The 16,264-nt window shown below is 35.6% G+C and overlaps 1 protein-coding gene across 1 annotated transcript in view; it reads right to left on the bottom strand.

The window, feature by feature from the left end:
• Positions 1-16,264, bottom strand: part of CCDC178 (coiled-coil domain containing 178) — a 515,084-nt gene that overhangs the window by 18,389 nt on the left and 480,431 nt on the right. The window lies entirely within an intron of this gene.

Below are 16,264 nucleotides of genomic sequence, written 5' to 3'. Positions count from 1 at the left end.
AGCTTCAGGAATAGCTTTTGTTGGGCCTGCTAGTCTGAGTAGGGATCCTAAAATTCCAGATAGTCCCCTGCACCGATGGGGCTTTGGGCAAAAATTATGTCTGATTGGTAAGCCTGGGTGCCTAAAGAAGGTAACAGAGTCCTGAAGTTTATACTAGAAATCATTCTTACAGGAGAAACTAGAAAAGCACCAGAGACAGGGAGTGGTTTTTAGAAGCAGGACTAGCCTTGGAGAAGAGAAGTGAGAGGAAGTTTGTCTGACAAGCATTAAGACCCAGGAGGGAAGGGTCAGGATAGATAGGACAGGCGACATGACTTGGAGAGTTCCGCTCATGGCCGCAGGGTCAACCAAGTTATTGTCAGGACCCTGGAGCTGAATGGCTTTCCTCTCTGTCGACCCTTGACTCAGCCCAGAAGTATAGGAAAAGCAGAAGCTGGTTCCAGGCAAACCAACGCTCCCAACTTTGAAGAGTCAGGGGTTGTTAGAGAGCCCTTTCCCAAAAAGCCTGACACTCGTGTCTTTAGTCTGGCAGCCGTACTAGTCACTTTTAACTGGCTGAAAGGTGACTGGTATTTAGCCCCTGAATTCTAAGGAAAAATAGGGCAGAATAGCAAGCAAAAGGGGTCTGATGGTACTCACCGCTTAGTGATTGTCCCTTTGTGGTCACCAAAATGTGTCTGGAATTGGTTCCTTCGGGTGGGTTTTTGGTCTCATTGACTTCAAGAATGAAGCCGCAGGCCCTCTCAGTGAGTGTTACAGCTCTTAAAGATGGTGTGTCCAGAGTTTTTTCCTTCAGATGTTCAGATGTGTCCAGAGTTTCTTCCTTCTGGTGGGTTTGTGGTTTTTCTGACTTCAGAAGTGAAGCTGCAGACCTTTGCAGTGAGTGTTGCAGCTCTTAAAGATGGCATGTCCGGAGTTGTTTGTTCCTCCTGGTGGGTTCGTGGTCTCACTGACTTCAAGATTGAAGCCGCAGACCCTCGCAGTGAGTGTTACAGCTCATAAAGGTAGTGCGGACCCAAAGAGTGAGCAGCAACAAGATTTATTGTGAAGAGCAAAAGACCAAAGCTTCCACAGAGTGGAAGGGGACCCAAGCAGGTTGCCACTGCTGGCTTGGGTGGCCAGTTTTTAGTTCCTTATTTGTCCCCGCCCACATCCTGTTGATTGGTCCATTTTACAGAGAGCTGATTGGTCCATTTTACAGAGTACTGATAGGTGCGTTTTACAGAGTGCTGATTGGTGCGTTTTTACAGAGTGCTGGTTGGTGCGTTTACAACCTTTTGGCTAGACGCAGAGTGCTGATTGGTGCATTTTTACAGAGTGCTGATTGGTGCGTTTACAATCCTTTAGCTACACAGAAAAGTTCTCCAAGTCCCCATTTGACCCAGGAAGTCCAGCTGGCTTCACCTCTCAAAATGGCTGTGTGGGGCCTCAGTGTGTGAGTTCCTTACAACTTCAGCTACTAGAAGTTAGTAATAGGCCCAGTTTAACAGGTAAGATTAAACTTTAGATAAAAAAAAGTTTTTTTAGTAATTTTAGGAAAATATTGGAGACATACCACTTCAAAGGAAGAATATAAAAGGGTAAAACATTAATCTATAATACTTAGGCATAATTGTCATCAACACAGAGTTTTAGATTTCTAGAGCTAATACCTTTTCCTATGGTACAGCTGAGTACCTTCCCCACAATGTCAGTTACCACTCATATGCTAATATCTTCTAACATATTTTTTTCTAGCCCAGGAGTATTTTCTTAGTACAAGACTCATAATCTACTATACATTTCTCTAGAATTCCATTTTGTAAAGGCACCTCAATTTCCCTCTATTTCAAGCTTGAAAACAGTTACTTGTCAACGACCACCCTTTCTTTCCTTCTGGATTACTTATCATGATATTCTTATGCTTTTACAGATTTGTATATAATTTTCTGCATTCAACTAGGATAGCTTTCCTATACTCAACCCTTACAAAATGATACCTTGTTCCCAGAAGTTCATAGAAATCTTGGTGTATATTAGTTTAATTAACTTGTGAATAGTATTATGCCTTTCCCCAGATTCCTATGAATTTCTGGAGTGCTTATAATCCTATTGTCCCCTCTAACTATAATGTAGCTCCATTCTCTGCTGAATTGGTTTTGTTTGCATATCCTTTTCCCACATTGAATGTGAGTGTCTGTGCCCCACCATGTCATCCATGACACAGAATTTATCTCCTCAATTTTCACCATAAAGACCACCCTGAAGGGTTTATGTATGGCAACAGAAATTAGTAAAGATTCAGAGATTAGGATAGTGGTGGTGAATTATATCATCACAATACAAAGTGTTTATTAAACATCTTTGTTCTCAAACTATCCATTAAATATTTATGTCAACTTAGGTGCAACCTTCCACTATATTGGTCCACTACCTCACTCTGCCCTTGAGGAATTCTCTACTAATTCCCTTCATACAGCAAGTCAGTAATTAATTATGAGAGTTTTGTCTATTGTTCTCTCTCCTTCTTGCACATTCTGCCAAAGTTGTCTGTTAAGGTGTTTCTCTAATCAAAAACAGTCTCTGCTTAGAGAAATGCAGTGTTACATATTATAGTATTTTTCCTTTTCTTAATTTCATAAAACTGGAAACATGTCTTTGAAATCACTGCAATTTTAAAGTTATTATTGATATTACAGTGAAAATATATGATAAACTTTTGTAATCCAAAAGAGATTGAGGAAAATCAAATGTACTTGGATACACCTAAAATTCATAGTTGAAAATAATTTATTTTATTTATTTAAAACTTTTGTCTTAGAAAACTATGTTTTCCTTGAAAGGGGAAAATAAGCAATTTTTCCCTATATATTAAGGAAAAAAATCAGAGATCATGAAAAATCAGAGCAATTGTTAAACATGAAAATATAATTCATCTTAATGATTTTGTGACTTAACTTCTTCACAAGTGAAAATCCAACTAAAATGTTGCTGAACATCATGAGAGAGACCAGTATCAATTAGTCTATTAAAATTATCATGGGACTATTGTAATAAAATCAGTTGTTACATTATATAGAATATCTGAAGAAAACATGAAAAGTTTCTTAATTAAGAAATATTTCATGGGTTTCATATACATTAGAAAGAAAACTAGTATCATTTTATACAAGATAAAAACATTATTTGCATCAATTTAGAGTTGATTTTAATAAAATAAATTTATAGCATAAGTTATATGTAATAATTACTGAAAAATTAATTTCAGGAACAGAAATAAAGTTTTTACACGCATATTATCTGCATAACTTGGGTTCAGTGGTTTTTAAGTTTTTGCAGAAGTAAAAGACGTTGACAAAGTACTCCATACTATCAAATATTTAAATACAATTTCAAAGTTACATGGAGGGTGTCTTGAAAATTAAAAATTGACAGAAGGCTTCATAATTAGTGTCTTATAAATAATTGAATTTGTATGTATTAGGAACTATTAATGATTATATGTCTCTACATTCTTCAGAGATTATTTACAATATAATAAAACTAATTCTGATATATTATTTAAAATAATTTAAATTTTAAAGGAAGTTTGCAAAGTGTCATTGGGGCAAACAAGATTTTGTTAAATATATTAGTATTATCTTTTATAGAAATAAAAATGGTTTGGTATATGGGAAGTGTAAAAGTATCACTTTCTGAATTGTTGGCAGAATATAACATTTCATTAGTTATGTAAGATATCCAACTAAAGGACCTAAAAGTAACTCTTAATAAAATGATTTACTGTACTTTGTTGTTTTTAATAATTATTTTTGCCCTACATAATGCAAATACATATTTTCTGTTATTTATTTATTTATTTTTTGATCTTTCTAATGTGGAACCATTATATCTCCAAATACTACAGATGTATTTGTTTGGTCAAAAGAAAAAAAAATAGTCTGCGAAATTAGACTTATTTTTCTGGCCAGGAGCAATTGTTTTATAATTTATTCATTAATTTATTCTTTTTTAACTCAGTTAATACCTATGTTAACCTATGCTTGAAGGTAATATGCTGGTATGTAATCCTACTGAAATAATTCTGCCTTAAGGGATAATCTGGAGATATCATAGGAGCATCCCTTTTTATTATTATACATTTAATAGTTTAACTTGTATTTGTTCCTTCTCATGCTGCTGTGAAGAAATACCCCAAACTGGGTAATTTATAAAGAAAAGAGGTTTAATTGACTCACAGTTCCATATAGCTGTTGGGGCTTCAGGAGACTTGCATTCATGGTGGAAGGCACCTCTTCACAGGGTGGCAAGAGAGAGAATGAGTGCCAAAGGAAGGGGGAAGCCCCTTATAAAACCATGAGATTTTGTGAAAACTTACTCATTATCATGAGAATAGCATGTGAGGAGCTGCCACCAGGTTCCTCTCCCAACACATGAGGATTATAGGATTATAATTTGAGATTTCGGTTGGGACACAAAGCCAAACCATATCATTCTGCCCTGGCTCCTCCCAAATCTCATGTCCTCACATTTCAAAACACAATCATGCCTTTCCAACAGTCCACTAAAGTCTTAACTCTTTTCAGCATTAACCCAAATGTTCAAGTCCAAAGTCTCATCTGAGACAAGGCAAGTCCTTTTGACCTATGAGGCTGCAAAATCAAAAGCAAGTTAGTTAATTCCTAGATACAATGGGGGTATAGGCATTGGGTTAACACACCCATTCCAGATGGGACAAATTGGCCAAAACAAAAGGGCTACAAGCCCCATGCAATTCCAAAATCCAGTAGGGCAGTCATTAAACCTTAAAGTTTCAAAATGATCTCCCTTTACTCCATGTCTCACATCCAGGTCACACTGATGCAAGAGGTGGGTTCCCACAGCCTTGGGGAGGTCTGCCCCTATGGCTATGCAGGGTACAGTCCCCCTCCCAGCAGCTTTTATGAACTGCCATGGACTTTTTCAGGCATATGCTGCAAGCTATCGGTGAATCTACCATTCTGGGGTCTGAAGGACAGTGGCCCTCTCCTCACAGCTCCACTAGGCAGTGCTCTAGTGGGGACTCTGTGTGCACTACAACTTCACATTTCCCTTCCGCACTGCCCTAGCAGAGGTTCTCCAAGAGGGCTCTGCCCCTGCAGTAAACTTCTGCCTGAACATACAGGTATTTCCATATATTTGAAATCTAGGCGGAAGTTCCCAAACCTCAATTTTTGACTTCTGTGCACCTGCAGGCCCAACACCATGTGTAGGTCACCAAGGCTTTGCGTTTGCACGCTCTGAAGCAATGCCCTGAGCTGTATCTTTGTCCCTTTTAGCTACAGCTGGAGCTGAAGCAGGTGGGCAACAGGACACCATGTTCTTTCTATGTGGCCACATAGAACAGGGGGGCCCTGGGCCAAGTCCATGAAACCATTCTTCCCTCCTAGGCCTCCAGGCCTGTGATGGGAGGGGCTGCTCTGAAGGTCTCTGACCTGCCCTGGAGACATTTTCCCCATTGTCTTGGTGAATAACATTTGGCTCTTCATTACTTATGCAAATTTCTGAAGTAGGTTTGAATTTCTCCCCAGGGAATGTGTTTTTATTTTCTATGACATTGTCAGGCTGCAAATTTTACAAATTTTTATGCTCTGTCACCTCTTGAACACTTTGCCACTTAGAAATTTCTTCCACCAGATACTCTAAATCATTTCTCTCAAGTTCAAAGTTCCACAGATTTCCAGGCCAGAGGCAAAATGCTGCCAGTCTCTTTGCTAAAGCACATAACAAGAATGACCTTTGCACCAGTTCCTAACAAATTCCTCATCTCCATCTGAGACCACCTCAGACTGGACTTCATTGTCTATATCACTATCAGCATTTTGGTCCAAGCCATTCGACAAGTCTACAGGAATTTCCAAACTTTCCCACAACTTCCTTCTTCTGAGCCCTCCAAGTCTCAGGAATTTCCAAACTTTCAACATTTTCCTATCTTCTTCTGAGCCTTCCAAACTGTTCTAACCTCTTCCTGTTACCAAGTTCCAAAGTCAATTCCACATTTTAAGGTATCTTTATAACAGCACCCCACTCTCTGCAGTACCAATTTAATGTAGTAGCCTGTTCTCTTATTGTTATGAAGATATACCCGAGACTGGGTAGTTTATAAAGAAGAGACGTTTCATTGACTCACAGTTCTGCATGGTTGGTGTGCCTCAGGAGACTTACAATCATGGTGGAAGGCACCTCTTCACAGGGAGGCAAGACAGAGAATGAGTGCCAAATGAAGGGGGAAGCCCCTTATAAAACCACTAGATCTTGTGAGAACTCACTTACTATCATGAGAACAGCATGGGGGAACTGGCCCTATGATTCAATGATCTCCACTGGGTCTCTCCCAAAACATGTGGGGATTATGGGATTATAATTCAAGATGAAATTTGGGTGGGGACACAAAGCCAGACCACATCAAACTGATCACATTCAATATTTTCTGCATCTATCAGTTGGCTTGGTTGGTTAAGCCACAGTAGTAATGGGCTTTAGCCCAACCATAGGCTTGATTTCTTTAGGCAACAAATAATATTTCTTATAGTGACAAACTATCTTATGTCTAGAGACTTCATCAATATTCAGTATCTTGGGCTGTCTTGCAAATATAGCCTGTGTATTTCTTACCATTGGTGAACTGTAGGTTCTTAATAATAATAATAATAATAATAATAATATAGGACAAACATTTATCCCATTCCTGAACTCATCTTTGACACTCAAAAAGTAATTGGTTACCAAAGTTAAACATGATGAACAGAAATGTTCTTTTAGAAATGTTACACTTAATAACAAAAGAAGGAATCCCATTTAGCTCATACACACCTAGATACTTTTTCTTCTTTTCTCTTATAAAACAATGTTGTGACACAATTTTTCACTGTTAATTTCTGCAGCCTTGACATTGTTTTTCAATGGACTTCCTTATTTTGGCTTTGTTACTATATATTTACTTGTAAATAATAACTTGAATAAGGGCGAAATGATAGCAGAAGCTTTCTTTACATTCAGACTTCTAGAGATGTTAATGCATAAGCTTCCTTTTACATATATCTCATGACTTTTTGAATTCATAGAATTTCTTGATTTTTTTTTCCTAGCCTTACAGGCAGATTGGAAGCAGAAAAATTAATACACAAGAGAGCTTTCAAATATGATTTTAAGCAGTAGGGTGTCCGTACTTGCCTTAAAAAATGCACTGACTCTTGGGTATGTTTTATAAAAAAAGTTCTTCAAGTGTGAATAAATGAAATCTGATTATTTTCCTAATGCTGCCCTGGTTCATTTTTTTCACTAATTAACTCAATACCAGATTGTTTCCTGAATACTATCTCAGGTAATCCTTTGATAGAACTGTCCATTTTATTCATCAAATATTTATAGCAAACCTATTAAAACGTATGTCCTATAAGCACTCTACAGGGTATGATGCTGAATAAATCATGAGCCCTTCTTATAAGGATTTTAGAGACTTCTGCAGAAGATATGTATATACCATATATACATGTTGTAGGTATATATCATAAAATGTAATATGTATATATTTGCATGTATTTCAAATAATATGCATTTTACATGGTATTTGGTTCTATTTTGAATATAAAGCTGAATATGGTATTGTTTTTAGGGTTCCATTCCATCTGAGGAAAGAAATTCAAGCTGTTACAACTCAATACATCAATTACCATGGTAGAAGTATGAAAAAACAATGCCTGGACATATAGAAGCAGGAAGAATATTCTCTCTTTTTATGAGATAAGAGAGTTGAAGGTACACAGAGAGAATTGGGAGGTAGTGATGGAAATGACTTCAAAGGAACAGGAAGCAGTATCAGAGTCCCCAGGAGCAAAAGAGATATCTGTCTCCTTTCACATTTTCTCTCTTTCCTCAAACAAGTAGTGTTAAAAATTTTTGTTTAATAAAAAAGGAGGGAAAAAAAGAACGAAAGTTGTAAGACAGTGTTTTGTTGAATTTCCAAGCCAGGATTCATGGAAAGGTAAAAGAAATATCTATGTTAGAAACTAAATGCTATATCCACTTAAAAAAAAAAAAAAGTCTTGCCTTTCATACTCCTTTGCTATCTCTCCAATACCCTTCTTTATCTCCTGTGACGTTACTTCACTTCAGGATGCTAGCTGTCCAAGCTGAATTCCTGCAAAAGCACCTTAACCAATGTCCTCCCTTGGAGTCATGAAACCTCTACTCCATTTCCATCCCCTTCAGCTCCCCATCCAAGCTTCTACTTTCCACATATCAGTCTAAGCAATCTTTCTAAACTCAAATGTTATAATCTCCCTCTTTTTCTTTACATCAATTTCCACTCCTCTCCTTCTTCCCCTGTATCCTCAGGATGAAGTTGAAGCTTCTTGCATGCCACAAAACCATCTGCCGGATTAGGCTCCTGTTATCTCTTCACACTCACCCATAGCTAAAGCCCAACTGTACTCCTATAGAGTCATATGTAGAGAGTTTAACTCCAGTAATGTGTACATTTCTTTCAGGTCTAGGTTTTAGTACTCTCTTTGTCTTTTGCATGGAAAATCTTCCCACCTCTGCCTTTTTCCTTGTCACTGCATTTATCTACTACATTGACATTGCCTCTTAACTGATTTTTTTCTATCATAGACTAGAATTTTTTCTTAGCAGGGACTGAATCTGGTTCATCTTTATATCTGTCTGCATCTTCATAAATGCCTACACAGATATTTGATAAATATTTATTAAATTAATGAAAAGTTTCTATTACACACACACACACTCCCAGATCTTTGTCATGTCTCAGCATATTCAGGATTTTAAGAAATAACTTGTCTGCGTGTAACTTGTTAAACTCATTATACATTTCACTTAGCCCTTATAATTTGTGTCTTATGAATTTGCTGTTTGGTTTCTATTCACATTTTCTCAGTGTTACATAATCTCTTTAGTTCAACCAGAATTTGTATAAGTTTTCACTATCTTAAGGTATTCCAGAATATGTACTACTTAACTGCAAATACAGTCTCTATTCTGCTTTCTAATAAAAGGCTTATATTACTATTTTCCCCCAAGTATCTTTTAAAAATCCATATGCTAGCCATCACAGTCCATTCCTGATGTATATTTAAAAGGTCTTTAGAAAAATTTTGCCTATAACTAACACTACTTTACAGATTTTTTTCATTTTGTTTTGCCTGAAAATTGAGTTACATATATTCTTCTACTTTTCTATTTTCAAATTTTACAACTATTTTTAAGTGAGAAAGATAAACAATCAGAATGTTTCTATTTAATGAATCAGATGTGTGGGAGAGGACTTAAATGGCTAAGATGCTGGCCATCCATATATTTATTTTCATGCCTTATATTTCTACATGTGTATGGTACATTTAAGTGCACTCTGTTGGATTATTTTTCGCAAATTTTAAACTTTTTTTTTTACATAAGTATGAAATACAGCATAAAGGGTTTTCTCTTACAATGATTTAATTCTGGATAATACATCATATCGGATCATACAACCACTTAGTTTAACAGATGCCATGATTGTGACATGTTTTCCATAATAAGTTAAAAACATACAAAATCAAATCCAGAAACCTCAGGTTTACTACAGAAAAACCATTTTGCCTCTTCTCCTCTCTGATGATAAATCATGTAAAATTACTGCTGTTAAGTAAGTGGCCTTGGGAAATCACATACACTATTTGAGTTAATTAATTTATCTATAAAATGGGCCTAACAAAATCTTCTTTCCAGGGTTATTTGTGAGGCCCAAGTTAAAATAAGCACAAATTGAAAATATAAAGTGCTGTAGAAACATGAGCCAAGGCAATGATGCTGGAACTCACCGTAGACCCCTGGATGCTGTCTGCATTAGTGCAGCGCAGCTTCCTCTCTCCACAAAATGACTACAGAATTCTGCTAACAAGTCATGTGAGATGAGTAACTCCTTATTCATAATATTAGAAAGAGTTATTTTTTTTTTCTATCTGAACTTTTATAAGGCAAAGAAAAGATGGGGGGAGGCATGAGAAAGCATTTCTGTAGGATCATTCTTATTTAGAATCTTCCAGGATAAATATTTCTAAAGGAAGGAAGGAAAGCTAAAGGGAAAGAGAAGAGATGAAATAAGAGAAAAAGAAGCCATTTTGATACAGTTAAGATAACATTTCATAATCCAACCTCAGCCCTGAATTTTGACTTTTGAATGAATCAGCTGGCTGAGAACTTTTTGATCCAAGACAGGGAAAGATGCCAGCTGGCAACTCTAAAGGCTGAATGCTGAGCTCCTCCTTGTTGTACAAAAAGGTTTTAATAAGAACATGCATTTAATCTATTACAGAAGCAGCAAGGAAGGATCTGATCATGCAGTCTTGTGGTACTTGCTAGAAATCATATGTTTAAAACCCTAGGAGACAAACATTTTGACATATATGAGGAATTTTGATTTCATGTTTTGCTCACTGCATTGCAGATGTTTTTATTTGTTTGTTTGTTTGCTTTTGGCATCCAAAATGGTGTGATGTTAACATAGCAGCAGAAGGTGGGATCAGTTCTGGAAAATGAAACTATCTTGTTCAAAACACTGTGGGTAACATCTATAGGCATTTGTATCAGGGAAAGTATAGGTCAGGGGCAAACGATGAGAAATATGAACATACTAAAGTACATGTTGTTAATATTGGGGAGCCTTACCTTCATCATTAACTAATTTTAGCCTGTTTACTTAATGCTTCAAATCAATTTTTAACAACATCAGGATATTATAATATTATATGTCAAAATGTAGATTTTGTAAGAAATATGCCCAACAGAGTAAATCAGGATATAGGAGAATGCTGTACATTTTATAATTTTCTACTACACAGTCAAGTTTTCATTCTGGTAGGTCATTTGATTCTCTGCAGGTGGCTATGCCTGCCGCTGAAGAAGACAGAACCCTGAGTCACAAGTATACAAATGAAATACGATTGTCTTTGTGGGTAGCATTGTATGATTTGGAGCAAGACTTTAGGCCTAATATAAAGATCCTTCAAATAAATCATCCAGCTAAGCTTCTGTGGCCCCAAACTCCTAATTTAAAAATGTTGATAAATGAAGTACCTCTTTAGTTAATAAATGAAGTATCTCTTTAGTTATCCTTTGTCAGCAACATTCATTTTAATGGAAAGTGAGTTTACAGGGTTACATGATTGAACTACTGAGCCAAGTCAGTGTTGGCAAATGATGGGCTAAATTATTGATGTTACACACTAATGAATTCTGATGAGAAATAAAACACAGACATTACGTTTGAAGTGGTTCATAATTATTTTTGTACTTTAAAAGCAATTTTATTCTTTTCATACTGGTTCTGTAAAACAAAAACATAGTTAGTGATTATACTAAAATTATTGAGTTTGTGGCAAAAAATGCTCTTGCAAGTTTTCATTTCTGTGAAGATAATGTTATTCACACTAGGTTTCTGATTTCCTTATATACTTCTGGGAAAAGATAATTAAATTAAATGTCTAAATTTTAAAACCAGTGTCTTTAAATAAGATAATCTGCCTTGTAACCATGGTTAGCATTCCAATAGATGTGTTTATAAGCTATGATATGTCTATCAACACATTTACTGGAGCTGTGTTGAAATACCATAATTAATTCAAGCAATGCCAAGTACAGAGGGACTCCAGCAGGTTTGTTTTGGTAAAGAGCTTATCTTTAAATGTGTGCCAGGGAATGCAATGTGTACTGTAAAATGATAGATGTTTGACAAAGTCAGGGCCTGATGGCAATAATTGAAGCAGGTTCAAACCCTGCTAAGGCACATAGAGGTCTATACATTCTGTAGTCTAGTGACAATGTCCTTTGAGCTTTCCTGACTTAATGGTTCCAACCTGAGACTTTAATTCTGTGAGCTCACTGCCTTCCTTTTTGGTTAAGGGTTGATTTATAGTGGAGTCACTCAAACAAGGGCTCAATCTGAAGCGACCACAGGCTGATTTTTAAGTAAGAGGGATTGTTCACTAAGAGGGATTAAGGGTGGAACTCACAGTTGTCGAAGTGTTAGTCCACAGATTCATCACTTTCTGGTCATGAGTCTCTGGGCCTGTAACTCAGCTCTCTACAGCTCAGTTACCAAATCCCCCAAATGTGGTAACAAGTTCTCCCATCCTATCTGAGAGGTTTGTTACAATTAGCAAGTCAGATATTGATGAAACTGAAACCTGTTAAGTTAATGTAAGGTAAATTTATGTCTTATATTTGATTGGATTCTAGTTGGTTTGTCAAGATCATAAGCACTCATTTGGAAAATATTCCCTTTGCCAACTGAGGGATCTGCAGGGGAAAGGAATGAGAAGAGTTTTCAAGTCAAGGTTTGGTCATGTTAGATGAGTTTCTCCTGTTGATAATATGTGCAGTTTCTTACATGAATGAAAATCCAAAGCCTAAGCCTCCTATGTTTAAGAGCCTATGAGACTACTGGATTGAGGTAGTATACGTAGTGCATTGTACTTTAGTTCTCATTTGGTGTACACTTTCTATGAAACAAAAATAAAAATTGAGTCTGGCTTATTTTAACTCTGTAATATGCCATTCTCACATTGTTTTACTGAGTCCTTTTCTCCATTTTTGTAATTTTCTCTTTGTCTATGGTCTGTGATAGACTTGGCACCATTTATGAGAACAAGGCTGCTTCAAGTTTTCATCTTTTTTGAGTTTTCTTTTAAAAATGTATCCTAATTTTTTCTCTCATTATAACTGCACTGTTCATTGTTTTACAATCTTGATACTTTTGGATGAAAAATCATGTGTCTGAGTTAATCTCACATCAAAGCAGCATCATTATATAATGATGATGCTAAGTTGTATGAAAAATACCTACTGGATATGCTCCATTAGTCACTAATTTTCAAACGAAAAGTTCTGTCTTTGAAAAACTCCTCTCCCCCACACCATTGACATGGCTCTTCCACTTGAAAAATGTCCTGCTGGCATAAAGTGAATCAAAAAAATAAAAATGCTGGAGTCTTTTGTTGTTGTTGTTAAGTCTAAGAAAAAAATCAGAACACATAAAATGTATGTCTTTCTAATAAAAGTGATCAGAAATAAGTTCATTTTATTTTAAAATCAAGGGAAGAAACACATTTTGGCTTAATATGTCATTTAACAGAAGAAGAAGAATAGATCATTTAATTCATGGAATTTAATCTTGACAAATGTTTCATTAACCTCCTAAAGCTATGTCATATTGATACATTGTGAAATAAATACACTTTCATCTTAGATATCAATATACAAATTGTGTTTATCTTTTGTTTATCCTTAAAGGGAAGGAAAATAGGTGATCCAAGGCTACACTTGTTATCCACAGGCACTCAAGGATGTTGTCAGAATCTTCCAGATATTTTGAGAGGTGACAGAGTCAGAAAAGTGGTATCATAACCAATGAATAAAAAGCAAAGAATTAGAGAATAAATGGTTAGAAACAGAGTGAGTGGAAACAACTTTGAAGTGAAACAGGAAATTAGAGACTAGATGGGGAGGAAAACACACTCAAAGGGAGATTATGACAACAGTTAATATTTGAAAACAATAAAGTAGATTTGGTTACATCAACAGTCAAGATAAACTTCATTTATTCATTTATTCAACTTTCTTGTCAGGATACCTCCAGGTACTAGTCTAGGTTCTATATGCTAAATGCTAAATTAGGTGCTAATTAAGCAATAAATATAATCCCTAAATTGGACCCACAGAAATCTGGTCTTGGTCACCTCATTTTGTACTCCTCTCTACCCCAGCCCTATGCTTCACCCATACAGGACTTCCAATTCTGTCCAAAAAATCGATTCAGCCTGATGCCCCTTGGATTGTCAATTTCATCACCTGGGATTAATCTTGCATGAACTTTCTAATTATGTTCAAGATATTTCCTAATTTTCCTTATAATGAATTTTTTGACCCATAATATATTTACAAGTGTGTAATTTAATTTTCAAATATTTGAGGGATTTTTCAGATATCTTTTTATTATTCATTTATAAAAATTCCATGTTGTCAGAAAACTTATCCTTTACTATTTCAACCATTTTACTTTTATTAATACTTGCTTCATGACCCAGGATATGGTCTACATTCGGAAATGCTTATATGTTACCTATGCATTTTAAAATAATGCTTATGGAGCTATTTGGGATGGACTGTTTTTTAAATGTCAATTAGGTCCAGTTGGTTGATAGTGTTTTTCAAGTCTTCCATATTCTCACTGGTTTTCTGTCTTTATGTTCTATTAACTCCTGAGAGAGGAGTGTTGACATCTCAAACTATAATTATGCATTATTTTGTTTCTACTTTAAGTTTTCTCAATATTTGCCTTATGTATTTTGAACTTTTATTAGATACATACATATTTAGGGTTGTTTATATGTGCTTGATGAATTCATTCATTCTTTTTATGAAATGTCTCTCTCAATTCCTGATAATATTTCTAGTTGAGAAATTTACCTGATATTAATATAGATTCACCAACCATATTGAGCTTGGTGTTGCATCTTCCATCTTTAAAACTTTCAAGTTACCAGTCTTTTCTTTTGTAAAGTGTGTCACTCACAGACAATTTAAATTGAGTCTTGTATGTTATCTAATGCAGTAGTTCCCAACCTTTTTGACACAAGGGGCTGGTTTCCTGGAAGACAATTTTTCCACAGACAGAGCAGGGAATGGTTGTGGGATGAAACTGTTCCACTTCATATCATCAGGCATTAGATTCTCATAAGGAGCAGACAACCTAGATCCCTTGCGTGTGTAATAGGGTTCCTGCTCCTATGAGAATCTAATGCCACCATTGATCTGACAGCAGGCAGAGCTGTGTGTAATGCTTGCTCCTGGCCGCTCACCTCCTGCTGTGCAGCCTGGTTCCTAATAGGCCATGGACTGGTACGCGTCTGCAACCTGGGTGTTGAGGATCCTTGATCTAATGTAATATATACTTTTTAGTGGGGGATTTTAATCAATTTGATATAATTTTTGATGTGCTTGGATTTAGGTCTATTGTTATTTTTCCCATTTTTTTTTCTATTTATTTTTTATTTCTGTTTTTCCTTTACTGCCTTTTTTTTAAGGGTTAATCAAATACTTTTTAGGATTCCATATTAATCCTATCATTGGCTTTTTTTGTGATATCTCTTAATTTTTAAAGGAGAGTTACAATATACATCTTTCATTTAGTCTCCATGAGTCAGTATCATAATCATTTTATATTAAAGACTTGCACCACAAAATTCTATTTATTCTCTCATCTTTTATGCTATTACTCTAATTTATTTTGCATTTATATATGCTGTAAATCTTACACTACAATGCTGTATTTTTTGTATTGAAATTCAATTGTCTTTTTAATAAATGCAGGCAATAAATGGAGTCTTTCACATTTGTCAGTATGTTTACCATATCTGTTCTTCTTCCTTCCTTTCTGTAGATACAGGTTTTTTCTGGTCATTTCCTTGAAGCTGAAATACTTCTCTTAGCATTTACTATAATTCAGGTCGACTGGTGAACAATTCTGTCCACTTTCATGTATCTAACATATCTTTGTTTTGCCTTTAATTTTGAAAGATATTTTTGCTGGGTAGAGAATTCTGGGCTGATTGTTTTTGTATTTGTTTTATTCTTTCAGCAGTTTGAGATATTATTTTATGTCTTCTATTCTCCATTGTTTCTGATAAGATGTTAGAGGTAATTTTTTATTTCTTTTCCTCTGGCTGTTTTTAAGATTATCTCTTTATCTTTGATTTTCAGGAGTTTACTATGATTTACCTTGGTATGTTTTTTTATGTGTATCTCTTTTGGGGGGGGTTCTTTGAGTTAATTGGATCTATAATTCATGTTTTTCACCAAAATGGTCATATTATTTCTATACTTTTTATGGTTTCAGTGCACTCACCATTGGCAGATAATAAATCAAGTTACATTAATACTATACAAAACAATACCTAAAAAGTGTATGCTGATATTTTAGCACTTGGTTTGGTAACTGAGTGGTCAAGAATGATTTACTAAATATTTAGTACATTTCTGAAATATTAACCCTAAATTAGCCTGATATTTCTGTACTTGTTAAAGACCTTACTCTATCTCTTGTTTCACACTGTCTTCCTCCAACATAATCTAAACTCAGTTAACAAACACACAGGGAATTGCCATGGTATAGTGGTTAAGAGCAGGTACCTCACAGCCAAATTGCCTAGGTTTGTATCCTGAGAACGAGCATGGAGGACAAGGTTTGACA

The sequence above is a fragment of the Macaca thibetana genome, chromosome 18 (assembly GCF_024542745.1).
Source record: "Macaca thibetana thibetana isolate TM-01 chromosome 18, ASM2454274v1, whole genome shotgun sequence".
In the NCBI taxonomy this organism is placed as follows: domain Eukaryota; kingdom Metazoa; phylum Chordata; class Mammalia; order Primates; family Cercopithecidae; genus Macaca; species Macaca thibetana.
The sequence above is the reverse complement of the archived record's forward strand: the minus strand, read 5'-3'. Positions and strand labels throughout refer to the sequence as shown.